The following is a 21850-nucleotide window of genomic DNA, read 5'->3' on the forward strand; positions in this document are numbered from 1 at the left end:
ATTTACCCGGTCACAAGCCTATGAAGGATAGGTTAACGCTTGCCCTTGCCTCCAATGCTAGCGGCGATTTGAAATTGAAACCGTTACTAGTTTACCACTCAGAAAATCCATGGGCATTCAAAGCTCATAAAGTGATTAAGGAAAAACTGCAAGTTCTGTGGCGTGCAATAGCAAAGCATGGGTGACACGTCAGTTTTTTTATAGAGTGGATAAACATCGTTTTTGGTTCGTCAGTCAAGAAATACTTGACAGATAATGGTCTGCCACTTAACTCCTATTGGACAATGCCCCCGGCCACCCCGCTGGACTTGAGGATGACCTTTTAGATGAATTTAAATTCAAAGTAGTCTATCTGCCAGCCAATACAACGTCTATCCTCCAGCGCATACATCAGCAAGTGATATCAAACTTCAAAATACTTTATACGAAGCATCTTTTCAAGCGTTGCTTTGAAGTTACTGAAAATACGAACTTAACATTGAGAGAATTTTGGAAGCAACATTTCAACATTGTCGTATGTATTAAGCTGATAGATACTGCCTGGCAAGGTTTTACTAAAAGAACATTGAACTCAGCTTGGAGAAAACTGTGGCCAGATGTTATTTTAGAACGTGACTTTGAGGGAATTGAACCTCTTGAGGAGGAGATCGTATCTATTGGTCGATCAATGGGCTTGGATGTAGACGAGGCTGATGTTGCAGAACTCGTTGAGGAACATGGTGAAGAACTCACGACGGAGGAGTTGAAGGAGTTGCACAAGATTTCCCTCGAGGAGATAATGCAAGAACTCAACAGTGAGGAGGATGTTGAGCAAGAGGAGGAACTATCTTCACGTGAAATTGGTGATATCTTAGGCAAGTGGCAGGAAATGTGTGATTTTGTGGAAAAAAGACACCCTGATAAATTGTCTACAGGCAGAGCGAGTGTTTTAGTTGATGAAAGGTGTCTCACATTCTTCCGAAACATTCTGAGAAGGAGGCAGAAACAGATCTCTCTTGATTGGTACTTTGTGAAAGTTGGTGAGGCCAAAAGGGTCAGAAGTGAGGGTTCTGAAATTGATGAAAGTGGGGCCAAAATGGCCAGACATGAAAGTGATGATTAGGTGATGATTAAGTAATAAAAAAAATAAAAAAGCAGCCAAAAAAAAAGATTTGAATAAGTTTAGATTTTGTATACTGTACATATGTAGAAATAAGTGTTTAAATGTTTTTGGGTTATCAATGTGGAAAAAAGTGTTTTAGTGTTTACGTATTAGTCCTCCTCATCCACCTCCTCCTCCTGCACGCCGCAGCTCACAGTCACTGAGGTAAATAAAATTTGTTTTTCTATTGATTTTATAAACATTATCTTATGTTTTTTTTTATAATCATTTGTGTTATTACTCGCTTGTTTTTATACAAATTATTTCTATTACATGTTATTTAACTGATTTTTGGGGTGGTTTTTATAGCGCTGGAACGCATTAATTCATATTACATGTATTAATATGGGAAATATTAATTTGACATACGATTTTTTTGACATACAACGAATGATCTAGGGCGAATTAAAATCTCTTGAGAAATATACCTATTGAAGGTACCCATGGAAACATTGTCTTTAGATCCTTCAACCCTCTTCATTACATACCAGTCAGTAGAAGACATATTGAAGATATAAGAATTTAAATTAAGACGGATCAGAATCAACCCATGGCATTTACACACGGAAAAGTTATCGTCACTCTACATTTCAGACCCAGATAGAAAAACTGGTGGCGTTGGAGACGCATACTGATCTTTACTGTTCTGTCGACTATTACAAAAATCAAGCGGGTAGGACGTTATCAGGTTTTCATAAATTACCGGTCCAATACGGGCGTGTATTTGGATCAATCTTTGCCAAGTTATTACGTTTTGTGACACCACTAATCAAAAAAGCATTTAGCTGCGTCAGACCGCACCTGCAGAGGGCTGCTAAAAACATTGCAACAGATGTAGCCGGTCGTGTGTTTGAAAGAATACATCGTAAGGCGGAGCCAAAAGAAGGTTCGGAGCTAAGGTTCTGGCACGAAGACTGGCTAAACGACCCGTGGGACAGCGGCTGAGAGACCATAAAAAACGCAAATGCATGTACAAGAAGAAATCATTCTCGACGAGGAAACGACGATGAAACAACAAGGACATTTTCTCTTAAAAAACAAACAAACATTCCTTTACCTGTTTTTTTTTGGTTGTTTTTTTTACTGGTTCGTCATGGCTCTTTTACATCACAAGTCCGCAGAGTGCACCCTAATTTGACTTATTCACCCCAGCCATGACCCAAATATCGATCGAGCAAAGTCAATATGTGGAAATGTTCCCTCTCTCCGCTCTCACTGATGATGGTCCTATGGAGTTTTTCGCGCCTGGAGAACGGTCCAAGTATCTTGATCCCTCAGATACGCAGCTTCAGATGCAACTGAGAGTGCTCGACAGGGACGGTACCAATTTGGCACCCGATGAGCGCGTGGGTATCATTAATTGTCCTTTGAATACAATATTCTCGCAATCTAGCTCAATTCATCCTTACAGAGCTATGATAGAAACATTGTTAAACTTTTCAGACGACTCTCTAAAAAGTCAAATCACATTGGCTGTGTTTTACAAAGATACACAAGGACAGATGGATTCAACAGCTTTAACGGAAGATGTTGTTAATGAAGGTTTGGTACGCATAGCTCATTCGTTTCGGGTTCGCGACCATTCACCGTGATAGGACCTTTACACGCAGACATATTCTTTTGTGAAAGACATCTCAATAACGTGGATCTACGAGTGAAACTCATCAGTCATTGATCAATTCTGTTTTATGAGCCCTCCCGATGTGACCTATTGTCTGAAAATCATGGGAGCGTCCCTCTTTGTGAAAAGAACCTCCGTCTCACCGGCAGTTAGACTCGGTCATGCAGCAGCTCTCAACAAAGAAAATGCTTGATATCCATAGTCAAGAATTAATGTGAAAACCTATTCTATCCCCCAACACTCTAGAACCTGTCAACAAGATAACCTTTTCCTCAGTCATACACCTAGGTATGTGGTGCTAGGGCTTGTAAACCACAATGCATTTGTTGGGAGAAAAGATCTGAACCCTTTTAATTTTGCGCATCATAATTTGGAATATTTAGCTCTATGTCAAGAAGTGAGACAGATTCCAGCCAAAGCCTTTCAACCACAATTCATCGCAGGAAACGCTGTTCGGGAGTTCCATAACCTGTTTTCAGCTACTGGAAGACATTTGAAAGATTTACCTCTTTGTATCGATCGTGAGGACTTTTCAGGAGGATTTGCTCTCTATGTTTTTAATTTTAACCCCAATGATGATTTGGGAGCTCTCTCCAGCGGTAGTTTGAGGTTTGAGATGAGATTCACAGTCCCACTTCCTAATACTACCCCCCTTATCGTGTACGCCTGCTACAATTCCATTCTGGTAATTAATTCCGCGACAAGTCTTGGTATTACTGATGAATGGAAGAGAGTTGGAGAAACTCATCAAACGTCTACAACAGGGGTCCTCAATCCTGTTCCTCGAGGGCCGGTGTCCTGCAGGTTTTCCATCTCTCCCTGCTGCAACACAGCTGATTCAAATGATCAGATAATCAGCAAGGTCTGCAGAAGCTAGATAACGATTGCTCAGGTGTGTTGTACCAGGGAGAGGTGGAAAACGGGCAGGACAACGGCCCTCGAGGAACAGGATTGAAGACCCCTGGTCTACAAGAACAATTATTTGAAATTAATTCCTTGCAACCTACCCCACCGATCTTCTACATAGTCAATACACATATTTGAACCTCCTTAGAGAACATTGGCTGGCTCTAACCCTGGGAAAAGATGGAACGAGTACTTTATTTGATACTTTTGGATTTCCTCCTGAATTTCAATATTACCCGCAAACCAAAAACACTTTCTTGGAAGAACATTCCCGCTGTATTTTGTATCATAACAGACGACTACAACACGAGCTGTCATTCACCTGTGGTCAACATTCCATCTATTTAATTAATAGAGGTTGCGGATTGACTTAGCAGGATGTGTTATCTTGTTACAAGGATGATGTGTTAAAAAAACGATGCAATAGTATCTACTTTTGCCAAAAATTATTAAACGTGCTCAGAAACACCGTGTACCGGACAAATGTCGTGTTCTTTTCACAAATTTAAAACATGTTATTGTCTGTCATCATTTCAAAATGCTTTTATTTAATAAAAAAAGATTTTGATTCTTCAATGACAATTATGAAGGGGAATAACCCAACCACTTCACAGAAACAGGTCTTTTCCTACACATCTTATTCTTCCTGCTGGATGCACGCTTTTCTGTCTCATTATCAGAATTTATCGATCCTCTGAGTCTTAACTGTCTGAATTGATCACGGACGCGTGGGTTGATGATGGTGGTTTCAGGAATAGAGTAAGTACCCACCTCCGGACCTCTGTCAAACAGAAATTCCCTCACATGAAAAAAAAGAACGAATGCATTACATTTTCTACGACTATATTACATTAACAATGGATTCCTCAACAACGAAAATTCCGATATCCGGAACCTGCAGGCCACAACAAAGCCCGCAGTAATGCAAACGCAAGCAGTTCCCCGCTCCATACAACAGAAAAACTTTGACCACTCCGCTGTGATCGGATCCAAAACAGTGACATGTAAATGACTTCTTTGGCATGAGTTTTACAGAAATTGCGAAAGATTTAAAATTCATTCAATTACATTTATATCTGTGGATCATAGAACAGTAATAACCGTGGATGAGAGAGTGAAATGCATCCGATTAAGCGAAGAGGGATACAAAGTAAAAAAACAAGGAATCGGTTGTGGCTCAGTTTACCTGCTCAGAGGAAATTGCTTGCGGCTTGACGGACGAAGTACAGCAGCGTAAATGAACGTGTCCTGGAATGCTTTCAAGATAAAGGTGTCCTTTAATAGTCCCAAAATGGGGAAATTTGCAATGTTACAGCAGCAAAGATATAGATCAAACAGAGGCGGCGGCGTAATGTAGCCATTAATGTATAACATTAGTAGCAGACATTCATAAAAAGCATGCAAATATACACAGTATATACGTATATACACAAATCCCCATGTATATAAACACTTACGTCCCACAACATATTCAAGTTTAAGTAAACACTCCTAATGTCTGTCCATGGTACAGAGGGGAAATAAATAAAAACGCTGCAATGATAAAAAAATACTGAATGATGGAAAATACTGCAATGATAGAAATACTGCAATGATAAAAGTACTGTCATGCTAAAAGTACTGCAATGATAAAAAAATACTGCAATGATAGAAAATACTGCAAAGATAAAAGTACTGTAATGGTAAAAAGTACTGCAATGATAAAAAAAAACACTGCAATGATAGAAAAAAACTGCTGTGATAAAAATACTGCAATGGTAAAAGTATTGCAATGATAAAAAATACTGCAATGATAAAAATACTGCAATGATAAAAGTATTGTAATGGTAAAAGTACTGCAATGATAGAAAATACTGCATTGATAAAAAATACTGTAATGATAAGAATACTGCAATGGTAAAGAAAATACAGCATTGGTCACTATTTAAGTACAGCATTGGATAAAGCACAGAAGTAGTTAACTGTTGACATACATAAAACTTCCCGCTGTCCCGCGGCTGGCTTCAAAAGTTTGTTGCGCAACATCAGCTGAGCAATGTCTTATCTGGTGAGGGAGGGTCGGTAAAGTTAGAGAGTGAGTGGAAGAAAAAAACATACTTGATCGTTCATACCGGTGTTGCAAACATTGTGGAAAGCTCGTGTGGATGTGTGTGCGCATGCGTGAGGAAGAGTGCAGTGGCAGCACACTTCACACATGTACCGTAGTCATTTCCCACATAAGGAAATTCTGTAAAACGGAAAGATTGGACAATGCAAATATGATTCCGTACTTATATACTTATGTATTGAGTTCGTAGAGAGTATTTAGAAACTCCTTCCAGCCACTTGGGGGTCGAGTTGTGGTATTTTTACCCGTTACAATGCGCTGTCAGAGTAAATAAGTCACCCTTTTATCGGCTTATCTTGAGAGACAAAGTTGTTGCGAGGGGTCCAGCTTCTTTTACTTTCCTTGAGTTTTCTCAAAACATAGTTGCGTTTTTCCGAGAACGCCGTGGAACGTTTTACAGTATATCAAGCCAAGGTTCCACTTCATCCCCCACCATTTTGTTTTGCGCTTCAACACTCTTTGGAGGAGTCAAAACATCTGGAGGTAGAGTCGAGACGAGGGGTCGTTCTTCATTTTCTTCTTGTTTGAGAAGTGTTAAATTAAGATTAAAGATTGATATTTTTAAATTTTTTCATGCAGAGTTAAGGAATGATCTTCTAAAACTTTCATCTTCAAATCCAAATCCTGTTCAGCCGTCTGTCAGAGGGTAGGTTCTGGTTTTCTCAGTTTATCCAGTTGTTGAGGTGACAGAAGAAACATTTCCTGGGCTGTTTTCAAACTCCTGCTGGTTAGTCTTTCCTGATTAAGCCTCCCAAAAGATTGCCGAGCAGGGCTGCAATAGCACCCACCAGAGAAAGAAAAACTCCACCCCTTTGAGTCAAAACAGCACGCTTTTTCTTCAGGCTCGTTTTTTTTATGGGCTAATAATCTAATAATTTTCTTCATTTTTTTAAATTTCTTATGCTGTGCTGGAGAAAGAGGTATATGACCTTTCAACAGGTTGAAAGCAATTTCACACAGTACCTTGATCAAAGCCGGCGGGCCCCTGGTCAGTATGTCTTTATGTCTCTTGGGTGCGGCATGAAACTGGTTCTTGAGGAGCGGAGCATTTCTTTTTTAAAGCCTAGACATGTCAACTTGTAGACGGTAGGGCACTGATCTGCAAGTACACTGGTCCTCCAGCTGTGCAAAACATCCTGTCTGGTTCCGGTTCCAAATACCCCCCAACCGAAAGATCTCAACAACTTTAGACCAGTGGCGCTGACTTCTCATCTGATGAAGACCCTGGAGAACCTGGTCCTCGTCAATCTGCGCCCCCTGGTGAGCTCTTCAATGGACCCACTCCAGTTCGCATACCAGCCTGGCATCAGTGTGGATGATGCCTTCATCTACCTGCTCCACACTTCACTCTCCCCCCTGGAGAAGGCGGGGAGCACTGTGAGGATCTTTGATTTCTGCAGTGCTTTCAACTCCATCCAGCCCACCCTATTGTGAGACAAGCTGGAGCAGGCGGGAGTGGCCCACCACCTCATCACATGGATCCACGACTATCTCACAAACCGGCCACACAGGACTGTGTGTCTGAAGTGCTCCTCTGCAGCACGGGAGCGCCACAGGGAACTGTTCTGGCTCCCTTCCTGTTCACCCTCTACACCTCGGACTACAAATACAATTCATCTACCTGTCACCTGTAGAATTTTTCTGATGACTCTGCGATTCTCTGCCTCATCACTGACGGAGACAATCAGGGGTTACTCAGGGTTTTGTGGACTGGTGTCAACAGAACCGCCTCCAAATCAACGCTGGGAAATCCAAAGAGCTGGTGGTGGATTTCTGCAAGGCAGTCTTCACCTGCACCAGTGAATATCCAGGGAACAGACGTTGAGAGGGTCTCAACTTACAAGTACCTGGGTGTTCATTTGAACAATAAACCGGACTGGAGCGACAACACAGACGCTCTCGTAAGGAAGGGTCAGAGCAGACTCTTCCTACTCAGGAGGCTGAGGTCCTTTGGCGTTCAGGGGACACTCCTCAGGAACCTCTATGACTCGGTGGTTTCATCGGTCATTTTCAATGGAGTGGTCTCCTGGGCAGGAGGCATCTAGGTCCGGGACAAAAAGAGACTGGACAAACTAGTGAGGAGGGCCATCTCTGTCCTGGGCTGTTCCCTGGACTCTGTGGACTCAGTGGGGGGCAGGAGGATGACGGCGTAACTGTCATCAATGCTGGACAACCCAGCCCACCCACTCAATGACACTCTTAGAACTTTCCACAGCTCCATCAGTGATAGACTGTTACACCCTCGCTGTATGAAAGAGAGATTTCGCCGCCCCTTTCTGTCAGCTGCTGTCAGCCTTTTTAACAAGAACATTGGGTCAGGCCTACAAACGGGCAGGCATTAGTGCAATTGTGCAGTCCTAGGATGCAATACACACTACTTCTGTGCTTTATCCAATGCTGTACTTAAATAGTGACCAATGCAGTATTCTTATCATTACAGTACTTTTACCATTACAGTACTTTGACCGTTGCAGTATTTTTATCACTGCAGTATTTTCTATCATTACAGTATTTTTTTTATCTTTGCAGTACTTTTACCATTACAGTACTTTTATCATTGCAGTATTTTCCATTATTGCAGTATTTTTTTATCATTGCAGCATTTTTATTTATTTCCCCTCTGTACCATGGACAGACATTAGGAGTGTTTCCTTACACTTGTATATGTTGTGGGACTTAAGTGTGTATATACATGGGGATTAGTGTATACAGTGAAACCCCGCTACTTAGAGGTTCACCTTTCGCGGGTTCAGTGCTTCGCGGGTCTAAAAAAAATATTCAAAAATTAAAAACTTTTTTGCCCGGGCACGATCGGGGTTCTCCATTCGCTCCGCTCCGCGGGGGCATTGTAGTTTCGCCGAGCGGCACGACGGGGCGCTGGAGCGGTTAGACGGCCGGTGTGCGCCGAAGAAGAGCGTGGGCGAAGAGGAGAGTGGACGAAGAAGAGCAAGTTCCCCCGGGCACGATCGGGGGCGACGTTTCGCGCGGTTCGGACCGTACTAGACCTCCGGCCGGCGTGCGTGGCAGTTAAGCCGTAGAGGAGCACCTTCCCCGGGCACGGGCGGTGCCAAGCGGCCCCTAAGTTTAACCGAATGGAAGCTCCGGAGGAGGAGGGCATGCTCGCGTCACAGTTAAGCCAAAGAGGAGCACCTTCCCCGGGCACGGGCGGTGCCAAGCGGCCCCTAAGTTTAACCGAATGGAAGCTCCGGGGGAGGAGGGTGGGCGTGTGTCACAGTTAAGCCGAATAGGAGCACCTTCCGCCCGGGGCACGAGCGGGGCGAAATGAAACCGAGTTCAACCGAACGGAGACACGCTTCGGGGGAGCAGGTCCGGCGTGCGTGACAATTAAGCCGAAGAGGAGCACCTCTTCCGCCCGGGCACGAGCGGAGCGGGAGGCTGTCAGTTATGAATGAATAAATAAATAAATGAAGAATGCCACCTTTCATTTCACTGTCATGATCCGTGCCTGTCATGCCGCGTGTGTTTTTGTTTTTTCAGCTGTGTGGGCGTTCCTTCAGCGATCGTCTCGCGCCATGCCATCAGCTGCTGCGAGATGCGCCCACCAGCCCCGCACCAGATTCCCATTCACTCACTGATTACACTCACTATATAATCCACCTACATTGACTACCTGGCGTCGGATTGCTAGCCTACTTGCTCATGCTCCCGTACTTCGATCGTTATCTTGTTCAAGTGTTTCTTGTTGTCGCGTTTTTCTTTCATTTCGTTATCAGCTACAGCTCGGCTCGTTTTCTGTTCTCTTTTTCTGTCGATGATTGGTCTCCTCTTATCCTTCCGTGGTAAGCAATCTTCGTTAGTCATTCCTTGCCTTTTGCAAGCGTTTTTCGTTCTATAGTTATTCCCTTTTCCTGGTGTGAGTGTTCCACCAGCTCTTTACGTTCTTTCCGCCGATAGATTGGTGTTATATATATTATAGCCGATAGACCCTCATAGTCCTAGATTGTAATTGGATACTGACTATATTTGTATCACCACCGTTTTTCCCGTGTCTGCGTTTGGAGAGTCCTGCTCAACCCTCCAGCTCTGCTGGAGGATCATAACATTCACAGGGCACACCGAACGGCGTACCAGCAGGTAAAAGTCGAAGTAATTAAATAGATACAAAAATAAGTAATTGAATAAATACAAAAATAATGGCTGGGGAATAAAAAAATAATAAGTTTTAATAATAATTTGTTTTTTTTTTGTTATAACATGAATTTCACTCTCTCTCTCTCTCTACCCGTATTCTATATGGTGTACTGTATACAGGGGGGTATACTGTATACCTGTATAGGTTTTTTTTAAGCATTTTTGAAGGGGCGCCGCTACTTCGCGGATTTTCAGTTTTCGTGGGTGGTCTCGGTCCCCATTAACCGCGATAACCGGGGTTTCACTGTATACGTATATACTGTCTATATTTGCATGCTTTTTATGAATGTCTGCTGCTAATGTTATACATGAATGGCTACGTTACGCCGCCGGCTCTGTGTGATCTATATCTTTGCTGCTGTAACACTGCAAATTTCCCCATTGTGGGACTATTAAAGGACATCTTTATCTCAAACGGTATTGTTATGGACAACCAAATAAATACCCATGAGCAACTTTGGTTGCATCTTCAAAACTTTCTAAATCTATCTGATTAGCCAAAATACTGGTCTGTAATTAATCTTGAGGGTTTTTTAACAATACCATGTAGTTACTGTTCAGACTGATAGTACGACTGTATTTACCTTGATGGAATACATTCTGAGTTAACAACATGATACTCATATTTCTGTGAAGTCTTTATTGGGTAAAGATTTTCACCACTTCAGGATGTTCTGAGGCTTGGAAGATAAGATCGTCAAAGATGATCAAATTAGTCTGATGTAACGGAAACAGGTTTTCATCCACAAAAGAATCAGGGAGATCCTTTATAAATTTTATGTTTTTTATCAACTTTTGTAATTAATGGTTCATGGGTTGGTATGAGGTATAAATCCACACAAAATTATTAGGTACATTTCTCATAACATGATTACAATCTTCCAAAATACGTTTCACAAAATATGTTTTCCCACAACCACTAGGCCCTGAGATCAAACATGAAAAAGGTACTTGTAAAGGAGCATCGAATTCGACCTGTCATAATTTCATTTCTCTTTTGGACGGGACACTGTGACCGTCTGGTAAAAACCTTCGCTTGTCATATATATATAGAAATAGAATAGAAATAGAATAGAAATCCCTTTATTGTCATTGTACTCAAGTGTGCAACGAGATTAGAGGGCTCCCCTCTCCAGTGCAATACAACAATAATACAGACAAATATATAAATTAGATAGATATATAAAACCTTTTGACAAATAAAGTATTTTTGAGTTGAAATCCCTTTTTGTCGTGGTCAAAGCTGTGTTGTGGTGTTTCAAGTGTCCACGTGTTGTGCGTCTCATTTGTGGACTCGTTCCACTGTGTCATGTCTTTGTACCACTCCACGAAGTGACACTATCAAAATTGATGTTTTGACCGCTTTTGTGTGTCTGTGTGATGCCTTTGACTTTTTACTGTTCTAGTTTGATAGGCATAGCTTTTAGGACCAGCTGAAACAAAATCCTAAATGCTGTCACCATCCAATTCATCAGTCAGATCACGAGATATTGACCCAGTTTTAGAGGTGTTTCCACATCGCTGACAATGTAGATGAGGCTGTGTCTGTGTATAGAGAGTGATTGAGTTCGATTGAGGCGATCTTGAGTTACATCATCTTTCAAAGGTGTTTTACATGCTAGGTATTTGACTACTAGACATACATGTTTTGATGTTTGTCTGGTCTTGGCCTTGTAGTAGCTAAATCCACAAACGGTGCATTTCTTGTATCAGTGGTGGACTCAGTGGGGGGCAGGAGGATGACGGCAAAACTGTCATCAATGGTGGACAACCCAGCCCACCCACTCAAAGACACTCTGAGAACACTATACAGCTCCTTCAGTGATAGACCGTTACACCCTCGCTGTACCAAAGAGAGATTTCGCCGCTCCTTCCTGCCGACTGCTGTCAGACTTTTTAACAAGAACATTGGGTCAGGCCTACAAACGGGAGGGCATTAGTGGAATTGTGCAGTCCTAGGATGCAATATACACGACTACTGTACTTTCAGCCAATGGTGTACTTAAATATTGACCAATGATGTATTTTGTTTACCATTACAGTATAACAGTACTTCTATCACTGCAGTATTTCTACCATTGCAGGACGTTCACCATTACAGTACTTTTATCATTGCAGTATTTCCTATCATTGCGGTACTTTTACCATTACAGTACTTTTATCATTGCAGTATTTTTCTATCGTTGCAGTACTTTTACTATTACAGTACTCTTACCATTGCAGTATATTTTATCATTGCAGTACTTTTTACCATTACAGTACTTTTATCATTGCAGTATTTTCTATCATTGCAGTACTTTTCTATCATTTCAGTACTCTTACCATTACAGTACTTTTATCATTGCAATATTTTTATCATTGCAGTATTTTCAATCATTCAGTACTTCTTTCAGGCATTAGGAGTGTTTCCTTACACTTAGATAAGTTTATACTGTGTATATTTGCATGCTTTTTATGAATGTCTGCTGCTAATGTCATACATTAACGGCTACATTACGCGGCCGACTGTGTGATGTATATCTTTCCTGCTGTAACACCTCAAATTTCCCCATTGTGGGACATCTTTATCTTTATCTACCACAATTGCTGCCTATGTTTTCACCGGGTGTTTTATGCCTGGTGTAACAAGTGTCGTTGAGACAGGTTTTATTATAGTTCTTACAAAAGATGGGGTTTGTAGGGTAACTTCTACAGGTTGTGTCTGCACAAACATGACAATGCCTGGACATATAAAGGGCATTCTGATTCTGATTGTGACATTGATGTTGATTGTTATTGTTATGTCCTTTATAACAATAACAAAAATAACTACAACCTAGCAAAACCTCTGGGTTTTTCACACCACAGAAGTGTTGTTTCTGTAAAAACAACACCAAGGAGGATGGGGATTTAGGGTAATCTGTCTCGAAATGAAGGAACGGACCATGTTCTCCTTCTTTTCTGTATAGAACCACAGTTTTATATCTCAAAAGTGTCTCGAATTTATGAATATCATTAAACCCGACTGGGGTCATTTCATCCAAACCCACTGCTTTTTGATACTCAAGTGCTTGTTGAAAGGCTGCTTGTACTGTCAAGGAATTATCCATTAAAAAGGCTAGCGAGGTAGCAAAACACAGTTTAGTATTCAGCAGATCGACAGGTATGTACAAATGATTTCATGATCCAGAAGATCCTCTAGTCTGCGTTTTTGCCCAACCCCTCCTCGTTTATCATTTGCAACAGGGGTCCTCAATCCTGTTCCTCGAGGGCCGGTGTCCTGCAGGTTTTCCATCTCTCCCTGCTGCCACACAGCTGATTCAAATGATTAGATAATCAGCAAGGTCTGTAGAAGCTAGATTACGATCGCTCAGGTGTGTGTCGAGGAACAGGATTGAAGACCCCTGATTTACAATTTGGATGACAAACTCGAGTTGTCCATCAAACCAGATTTCTGCGTTTTTTGTACTAGTTGATCGAGCAGATTTTGAACCGCGTTTGCAGTCACATTGGGGTCATCTGTCATGCGAAATGCTTAATGTTGGTTTACATTTTCCCCTACCACCACTGATTGAATCATATCCCCAGGAGATATGTTCGACATTGCTACATCGAGCTGCTCATTTATTAAACTCTTGATATCTGTGTATAATGTTGCATAATTAAAGTTATCATCAGAGGGAGGTATGTTCAGGGAGACCCTGAGTTCTGTATTATTGAAACAGTTGCGTATGATTACCTGATGTCTTCCGCTTTGTATATCTGAATCCTCTGATGATTGGGTGGTTAATTCATCGTGTTGATGTTGGGTTTGCATGTGCTCGGTCGGGTTCATCTGGTGCAGTTGGTTAATTTGTTAATTCATCGTATTGTTGCATTTGCATGTGCTCGGGTTCATTTGATGTGGTTGGTTCATTTGTTAATTCATCGTGTTGATGTTGTGTTTGTATGTGCTCAAGGGGTTGTGTATTGTGGATCGACATCTCACAGAGGGTCAGCGGTGTTCTCGGGGTGTCAGGGCGGACCCACCCTCCATATGTGGGTTCGTCATCATCGTATGAAGCTTCATATGATGCTGGTGGGGTTATCGCGGCACCCTGGATTCTCCCATACCATACTGAGTATATTGGCTCAACACGGTTTGAGGGGGTAGTTGGAGGGGTCTCTGCAGTGACATCGTTTGTAACCGTAGTCAGATCATGGACGTTTGTAGGTTCCTCCACTCCGCTATCTGCAATAGAAAGATCCTTTTTTTCAATTATGTTTTATAAATAAATAAATATATATATAAAATAAATATATATATATAAATATATATATATATAATATATATATATATATATATATATATGTGAATTTAGAAATATTGTTTATGTTTTGTGTTAATGTACATATCTATCTATCTATCTATCTATTGATACATAGAAACACACATTCTATAGAAATATAATCATTTAGTATAAAGTTACATTTTATAGATATATATCTGTGTCATCGCGTCGATCGATTACCTGTGGAGATTTCAGTTGTTTGATCGTAAGGTCCTTCATCTTTAATGTTGTTATTGATGCAGTTAGTTGCCCTGATTGGTGTTACCCTTCTCGGTGTGGCGTTCAGGGTGTTGGTGTGTCTTGATCTGATCGTCTTCATTTTGTTGAGGTGTTCTCAGGTCGAGGTCTGGCTCTTCAGCTAGAAAATTTGGAGCTTGATTTGGGCTTTTCTTAAACTGAATTGAGACTTGGGGGAGGCTCAGGGGTTTGGGTGTCAGAGGTGGGGAGAATGAAACTTGTGTCGAGGAGGACAGGTTGAGGCTTGCTCCTTTTCAGGGGTGGGGGTGATGTCGCCTGGTCTCAGCACGGATGCCGAAATATGGGCAGAGGAAGGGTGACGACAACCCAGACATGACCGGGCATGTTTGGAAGGAACAGGTTTAGGCTTGCTTCTTTACAGAGGGGTGTGGGGGGTGACATCATCGCCCGGATGTCCAAATATAGCTAGAGGCCGGAAGTGCCGTTAACCCGGAAATTGGCGCCTGAAACGGACTCCATCTGGAAGACGGGCGTGATTAGGGCGGGATCGGGAATGACGATAACTTAGTAACAGCATGTCAACCAAAATAGAGAAATTAAACAAAAACAAAAAAGGGGATTCATAAGTGAAAAAACAACCCCCCATAAAAAATTCAGCATTTCTATCCCAAAGGAAAGAAGGGAGCATAATTAATGAATACAATTCAACCTTTTAAAGTCAATCAATCAGTCAATTTTTTCTTTTTCCAAGATGGCGGCTAACGGCTCTCCCTCCCAGTGCTCCTTATTGCTTTTTATTTGTGTTTGCTTGGTCTTATTGGCACCAACTGAGGCACAGCATCGATATACCCGCCAGGACATCGTGGACATTGGATGTCGATGCGAAATAACCATCACAGAGAAATTTTGCTATGATCGCAAAATTCCTGATGAACTGGCGAGGCCGCCCGGCTCACCGTGGGTTGTCATCGGGACCGGGAGGCGGCGCAGGCGACGGAGAGAGACAAAGCAGAAGCGGGGCTGCAGGTCCGGTGTCTTGCTACGGCTGCGACGGCAGCCCCACAGGCAACCACTGCCGAGTCTACCTCACCAACGCCAGATCCGTGGTCCATAAAATCGACGATCTGGGATTACAAATCCTGGGAAACCGCTATGTGCAAGACAGCAGTGTGATGGTCATCAAGGAATCCTGGCTGCACGCCAACATCCCCGACGCTAACATCCAGCTGGCTGGGCGCTCGCTTCATCGCGCGGATCGGACGAGGGACACCGGTAAGAGCAGGGGCGGGGGCTCTGTGTTTACGTGCATGAGAACATGTGCGGCGATAGCACGATCGTTCAGAAGCACTCTTCCCCCGACATCGAGTACATGTCCGTTAAATGCCGGCCTTATTTTCTCCCAAGGGAGCTAACGGTAGTGATCGTCACAGCTGTTTACATCCCTCCCGACGCTAACACTAGCACGGCGGTCTCGCTACTCGCGTGCGTCATCAATAAACATCAGCGGGCCCACCCTGATGGCGTTCACATAGTAGCGGGGGACTTTAATAAGGCCAATTGTACTCCCAGAGTTCCACCGGCATGTCAAGTGCCCAACGAGGGGAGACAACACTCTCGACCATGTGTACTTGAACATCAAGCACGCATACAGGGCCCTCCCAATCGCCCCCCTCGGCCAGTCAGACCACCTGTCCTTGCAGCTCGCACCTGCGTACACCCCTCTCAGGCGCAGATTCAGGCCCACCACAAAGACTGTGAAAACCTGGCGTGATGACGCCATGAGTGAATTACAGGACTGCTTTCAAGACACCAACTGGGACCTCTGATCATCAGGACCTTGATGTTTACACGCATTGTGTACTGGACTACATCAAGTTCTGCATGGAAACTGTGTCCCTAAACAGGACCATACGGACCTTCCCAAATGCGAAGCCCTAGATGTTCAGCCAGGTACGCTCTCTCCTAAAGGCCCGTGACGCTGCCTTCAGGTCAGGCGACAAAGCCCAGTACAGGGTGGCTCGTGCTGACCTGAGCAAAGGCATCAAGCTAGCCAAGGGAAACTACAAGAGGAGGCTGGAGTCCCACCTTGCCAGCAACAGACCACGGGAGGTGTGGCAGAGTCTACTGAGCATCACCAACTTCCGAGGCAGCAGCACGACCTCTGTAGACCCGAGTGCATCGCTGGCAGAGGAGCTTAACTGCTTCTTCGCTCGCTTTGACTCGCCCCAACCGTCACACCCCCGCACTTCATGCCTCAACTCCCCCCCACTCACCGGAGAGGAACACAATGTGAGGCGCGTGCTCCTGGCTATTAATTCAGATTCAGATTCAGATATACTTTATTGTCATTCTTGTACACATGTATACAGAACGAAATGTCGATACATCTGACCCGCACAGTTTCCTTAAATATACCGATATAAATATGTCGTATTGAGTAGGAATCTAGAAAAGGGATTTTATGTACAACAGTGCAAAAAAATAGAAAGTTTGTAGAGTGCAAACACGCAAGTGGGGGGGTAACAGCTGGGTAGGCTTACTATATGTGTGATTGACCGTTTAACAGTCTAATGGCTAGGGGGACAAAGCTGTTGCAGAACCTGGTGGTCCTGCACCGCACACTGCAGTACCTCTTCCCAGAGGCTAGCAGAGTGAACAGTCCATGATGGGGGTGAGAGGGGTCCCTAATGATGTTTTTGGCTCGGGATAGGCAGCGCTTCTGGCCAATGTCCTGAATGGAGGGGAGAGAAGTCCCGATGATTTTCTCTGCTGTCCTCACCACCCTCCTCACACTAATCCAGTCGGAGGCACTGCAGCCTCCACACCACACAGAGATACAGTTAGTCAGGATGCTCTCTATGGTGCTTCTGTAGAATGTGATGAGGGTGGGTGGGGGCAGGTGGGCTCTCCTCATCCTCCGCAGGAAGTACAGGCGCTGCTGTGCCCTCTTCACCAGTGATGCAGTGTTCACAGACCAGGTGAGTTTGTCTGTGATGTGCACCCCTAGGAACTTGGTGCTGCTGACCACCTCCACAGCCTTGTTGTTGATGAGAAGTGGGGCATGGTTGGACTGGTTTTTCCTGAAGTCGACAATGATCTCTTTAGTTTTGTCAACATTCAGGACCAGGCTGTTGACTCTGCACCAGCCCACCAACTGCTCCACCTCCTCTCTGTAGGCCAGGTCGTTGTCGTCCCTGATGAGGCCCACCACTGTTGTGTCGTCCGCAAACTTCACGATGTGGTTTGTGGCTGACCTAGGGACGCAGTCGTGTGTCATCAGGGTGAACAGCAGGGGGCTCAGGACACAACCTTGGGGGGAGCCCGTGCTGAGGGTGATGACATTGGAGGTGTTCTGACCAAGCCGCACTGACTGGGGTCTGTCAGTGAGGAAGTCCAGCAGCCAGTTCCGCAGGGGGGTGTTGAAGCCCAGAAGTCTCAGTTTGTCTACCAGGAGTTGTGGGATGATGGTGTTGAATGCTGAACTGAAGTCCAGGAACAGCATCCGCACGTGGGTGTTCTTCTCCTCTAGGTGTGTCAGGCTCAGGTGAAGAGCAGAGGAGATGGCATCCCCGGTGGAGCGGTTTGTCCGGTAGGCAAACTGAAAGGGGTCAAGTGAGGAGGGGAGACTGGAGGTGATGTGCTCCTTAACCAGCCTCTCAAAGCACTTCATTATGGCAGGAGTCAGTGCAACGGGCCGGTAGTCGTTCAATGATGAGATCTGGCGTTTCTTTGGCACTGGGATGATGGTGGCAATCTTGAAACATGATGGTACCGTGGCTTGGTCTAGCGAGGTGTTGAAAATGTCTGTTAGGACACAAGCCAGCTGATCGGCGCACTCCCTAAGGACCCGCCCTGGAATGTTGTCAGGGCCTGGGGCCTTCCGTGTGTTGACCCTTTTCAGGGTCTTCCTCACGTCAGTTGAGTCCAGGAGGAGTGCTCTTTCGTCCTGATGTGGAACCGCTTTCACTGCAGGGGTGCCATTTTGTGCCTCAAACCTCCCAAAGAAGTTGTTGAGGTCATTCAGGAAGTCCATGCCAGTGTCCCCCACTGGGGGGGTGGTTGGCTTGTAGCTGGTGATGGCCTGAATGCCTTTCCACATATCCCTGGTGTTGGTTGTGCTGAGGAAAAGGTCCTGGATTTTTTGACTGTGAGATCGCTTTGCTAGTCTGATAGCACGGTTCAGGTTGGCCCTCGCTGATCTCAGTGCCTCCTCATCACCAGATTTAAAGGCAAGGTTCCGTGCCTTTAGCAATTTGCGTATCTCAGCAGTCATCCAGGGCTTCTGATTGGCACGGCTGCAGATGGTTTTGGTGTTGCTGACGTCCTCTGCGCATTTACTGATGTAGGCTGACACAGACATGGCATACTCATCTATGTTTATTTTGTTGTTGTAGGTGGCAGCCGATTTAAACATGTCCCAGTCTGTGCATTCAAAGCAGTCCTGTAGTGCCTCCATTGCCCCCTCAGTCCACACCCTCACCTGCTTCACTGTAGGTTTTTCTCTGGTCAGCAGGGGCTTGTATGCAGGAATTAGCATAACAGAAAGGTGGTCTGATGAGCCAAGGTGGGGGCGGGGGGCTGCTCTGTATGCTCCTTTGATATTTGTGTAGGCCAAGTCCAATGTGTTCCTTCCTCTTGTAGCAAAGTCCACATGCTGGTAGAAATGCGGGAGAACTGTTTTCATGTTGGCCTGGTTAAAGTCTCCAGCAACAATGAAAATGCCTCCAGTGTAAGCATGCTGCAGTTCACTCACAGTTCGGTAGAGAACGTCCATTGCCTCCTTTGTATTAGCGCTGGGGGGCACGTACACAGCAGTAACGATAGTAGCGGTAAACTCCCTGGGGAGGTAGAAGGGTCTGCAGATCACCGTCAAAAGCTCAATGTCCCGTGAGCAGTGATTCGAGATTATCCTAGCATTTTTACACCAGTTGTTATTGGTATAAATGCATAGTCCGCCTCCTCTGTTCTTACCGGTGAGTTCGCCGCTCCTGTCAGCACGGAATGCAGTTAGCCCCCCAATGCTAACAGCGTCAGCCGGGATTGATGAGTTTAACCATGTCTCCGTCAGAATTATAGCGCAGCAGTTCGTCATCTCGCGGTTCGATGTTAGCTCCAGTTGTAGATGGTCCAGTTTATTGTCCAGAGAGCGAACGTTGGAGAGAAAAATGGATGGGAGAGGCGTTCTGAAGGGTTTAGCCTTTAGCCTAGCTGTTAGGCCAGCCCGACAACCCCGCTTCCTCCTCCGGTCACATCGCCTACGCTTGCCTCTCTGCTCCGCTGCTCCGTAGGCCGCTGGGTCTTGTCGGCGTAGCACTCCGAGGCTATGTAACCACTCCAGAGTGGTCGTAGCAACGGGCACTTGATTTCTGGATGATCGCATATCCTGCAAAAACCTGCGATCATATGCTAATCTGCGGTTTGAGTTGACTGTGTCCGCCATCAAAAACTGAGTCGAAGACTGAGCATTTTGACCAAGATGTCCAAAACTGTTGCGAGCCGATGTAGCCGCCGCCGAACAGGGCGCCGCCATCCCCAGGAAAGCTACTGGACCCGACGGAATACCAGGCAAGGTCCTCAGAGCATGTGCCCACCAACTGACACATGTTTTCTGCAGGGTCTTCAACCGCTCCCTGGCTCAAGCAGTCATCCCCTCCTGCTTGAAAACTTCCACCATTATTCCTGTCCCCAAAAAGTCACCCACAGTCCTCCTGAATGACTACCGTCCTGTTGCTCTCACGCCAGTCATCATGAAGTGCTTCGAGAGGCTGGTTCTCTCCAGCACATCAGGGACTGCCTTCCTCCCACTCTGGACCCCTACCAGTTTGCATACCGGGCTAACAGATCCACTGAGGACGCCATCGACACTGCTCTGCAACAGCAGAGCTATGCAAGGATGCTCTTTGTGGACTACAGCTCGGCATTCAACACAATCATCCCGGACATCCTCGTCGCCAAACTGGACATTCTCAGCCTCCCTGCCCTCACACGCATCTGGATTAAGGACTTTCTGACCAACAGACCCCAGACTGTGTTGCTCGGCCCCTACACGTCCTCCACCCGTACGCTGAGCACCGGTTCCCTTCAAGGATGCGTGCTGAGCCCTCTCCTATACAGCCTCTACACCTACGACTGCAGCCCGGCCCACGGTAACAACACCATCGTCAAGTTTGCTGACGACACGACAGTGGTCGGTCTGATCTCGGAAGGTGACGAGACAGCCTACAGAGAGGAGGTCAAGAGACTGACGGCTTGGTGCGAGGACAACAGACTGCAACTCAACATTGCAAAAACAAAGGAGATCGTCATCGACTTCAGGAGGAACAAGACGGTGCCGCCCCCCCTTTGCATCGAAGGCGTGTGTGTGGAGAGGGTCCACACGTTCAAGTTCCTGGGAGTACAGATCTCCGATGACCTTTCTTGGACACACAACACCACAGCAGTGGTAAAGAAGGTCCACCAGCGTCTGCACTTCCTGAGAGTCCTCAGGAAATTCAACCTGGACAGGAAGCTGCTGCTGGCCTTCTACCACTCGTCCATCGAGAGCCTGCTGACGTACTGTGTCTCCACCTGGTAGAGCGGCTCCACTGGGGCGGACAGAGTGACGCTCCAGAGGACGGTCAAAACAGCGCAAAGGATTATTGGCTGCCCTCTCTCCTTACTGTCGGACATCTACACCGCCCGGTGCCTCAGCAGGGCTCTCAATATCGTCAAAGACAATACCCACCCAAACTCACACCTGTTCGACCTGATGCCCACTGGCACGCGCTACAGGTGAATCAAATTGAGGACCAATAGACTGAGAAACAGTTTCTTTCCGAGAGCCATCTCCATTCTAAACTCTCACACACACACACGACCACCCCTACCTTTTTATATATCCTATTCAGTATTATTTTCCATTGCACTAACTCTTCTCTTATTTATCTAATTTATATATTCATCTGAATTATTGTTGTATTGCACTGGAGAGGGGAGCTCTCTAATCTCGTTGCACACTTGAGTACAATGACAAAGGGATTTCTGATTCTGATTCTGATAAATGCTGGGAAGGAGGGCTGACTATTTCTCCATTTGGCACAGTGTATGCGATATTTCCCCAACAACAACATCATGTTCATCAATTCAGAAACAGAAAATTCTACATCATACATGGAGAAAATAATTAAATTTTGGAATGTTATTAATTTTCAATAACAGTCAATTTTCCAAATCAGTCCAAAAGCATTGAGAAATAGGATAAAGGAAAAACAAATGATCCAAAGTTTCATCATTGTTATGGCAGAAAAAACAGCTCCATACCTCAAATTTAAATCTTTTCTTAAGAAATTCAGCCACAGGATGAATCTTTCTTATGATTTTGTTTTACTTCAGGCAAAACGAGCCATTTTTTAAAGTTGATAACCCGGATATTGGCG

The 21850-nt window shown here is 44.8% G+C and overlaps 1 protein-coding gene across 3 annotated transcripts in view; it reads right to left on the reverse strand.

The window, feature by feature from the left end:
- The window catches only part of LOC148325152 (phospholipid phosphatase-related protein type 4-like), a 235487-nt gene that overhangs the window by 88863 nt on the left and 124774 nt on the right, over positions 1-21850 (reverse strand). The gene's annotated exons all lie outside the window — the stretch shown is intronic.

Source organism: Idiotropiscis lumnitzeri, chromosome 12 (assembly GCF_059441095.1).
Source record: "Idiotropiscis lumnitzeri isolate Australia: NSW breed Sydney's pygmy pipehorse chromosome 12, RoL_Ilum_1.0, whole genome shotgun sequence".
Lineage (NCBI taxonomy): Eukaryota > Metazoa > Chordata > Actinopteri > Syngnathiformes > Syngnathidae > Idiotropiscis > Idiotropiscis lumnitzeri.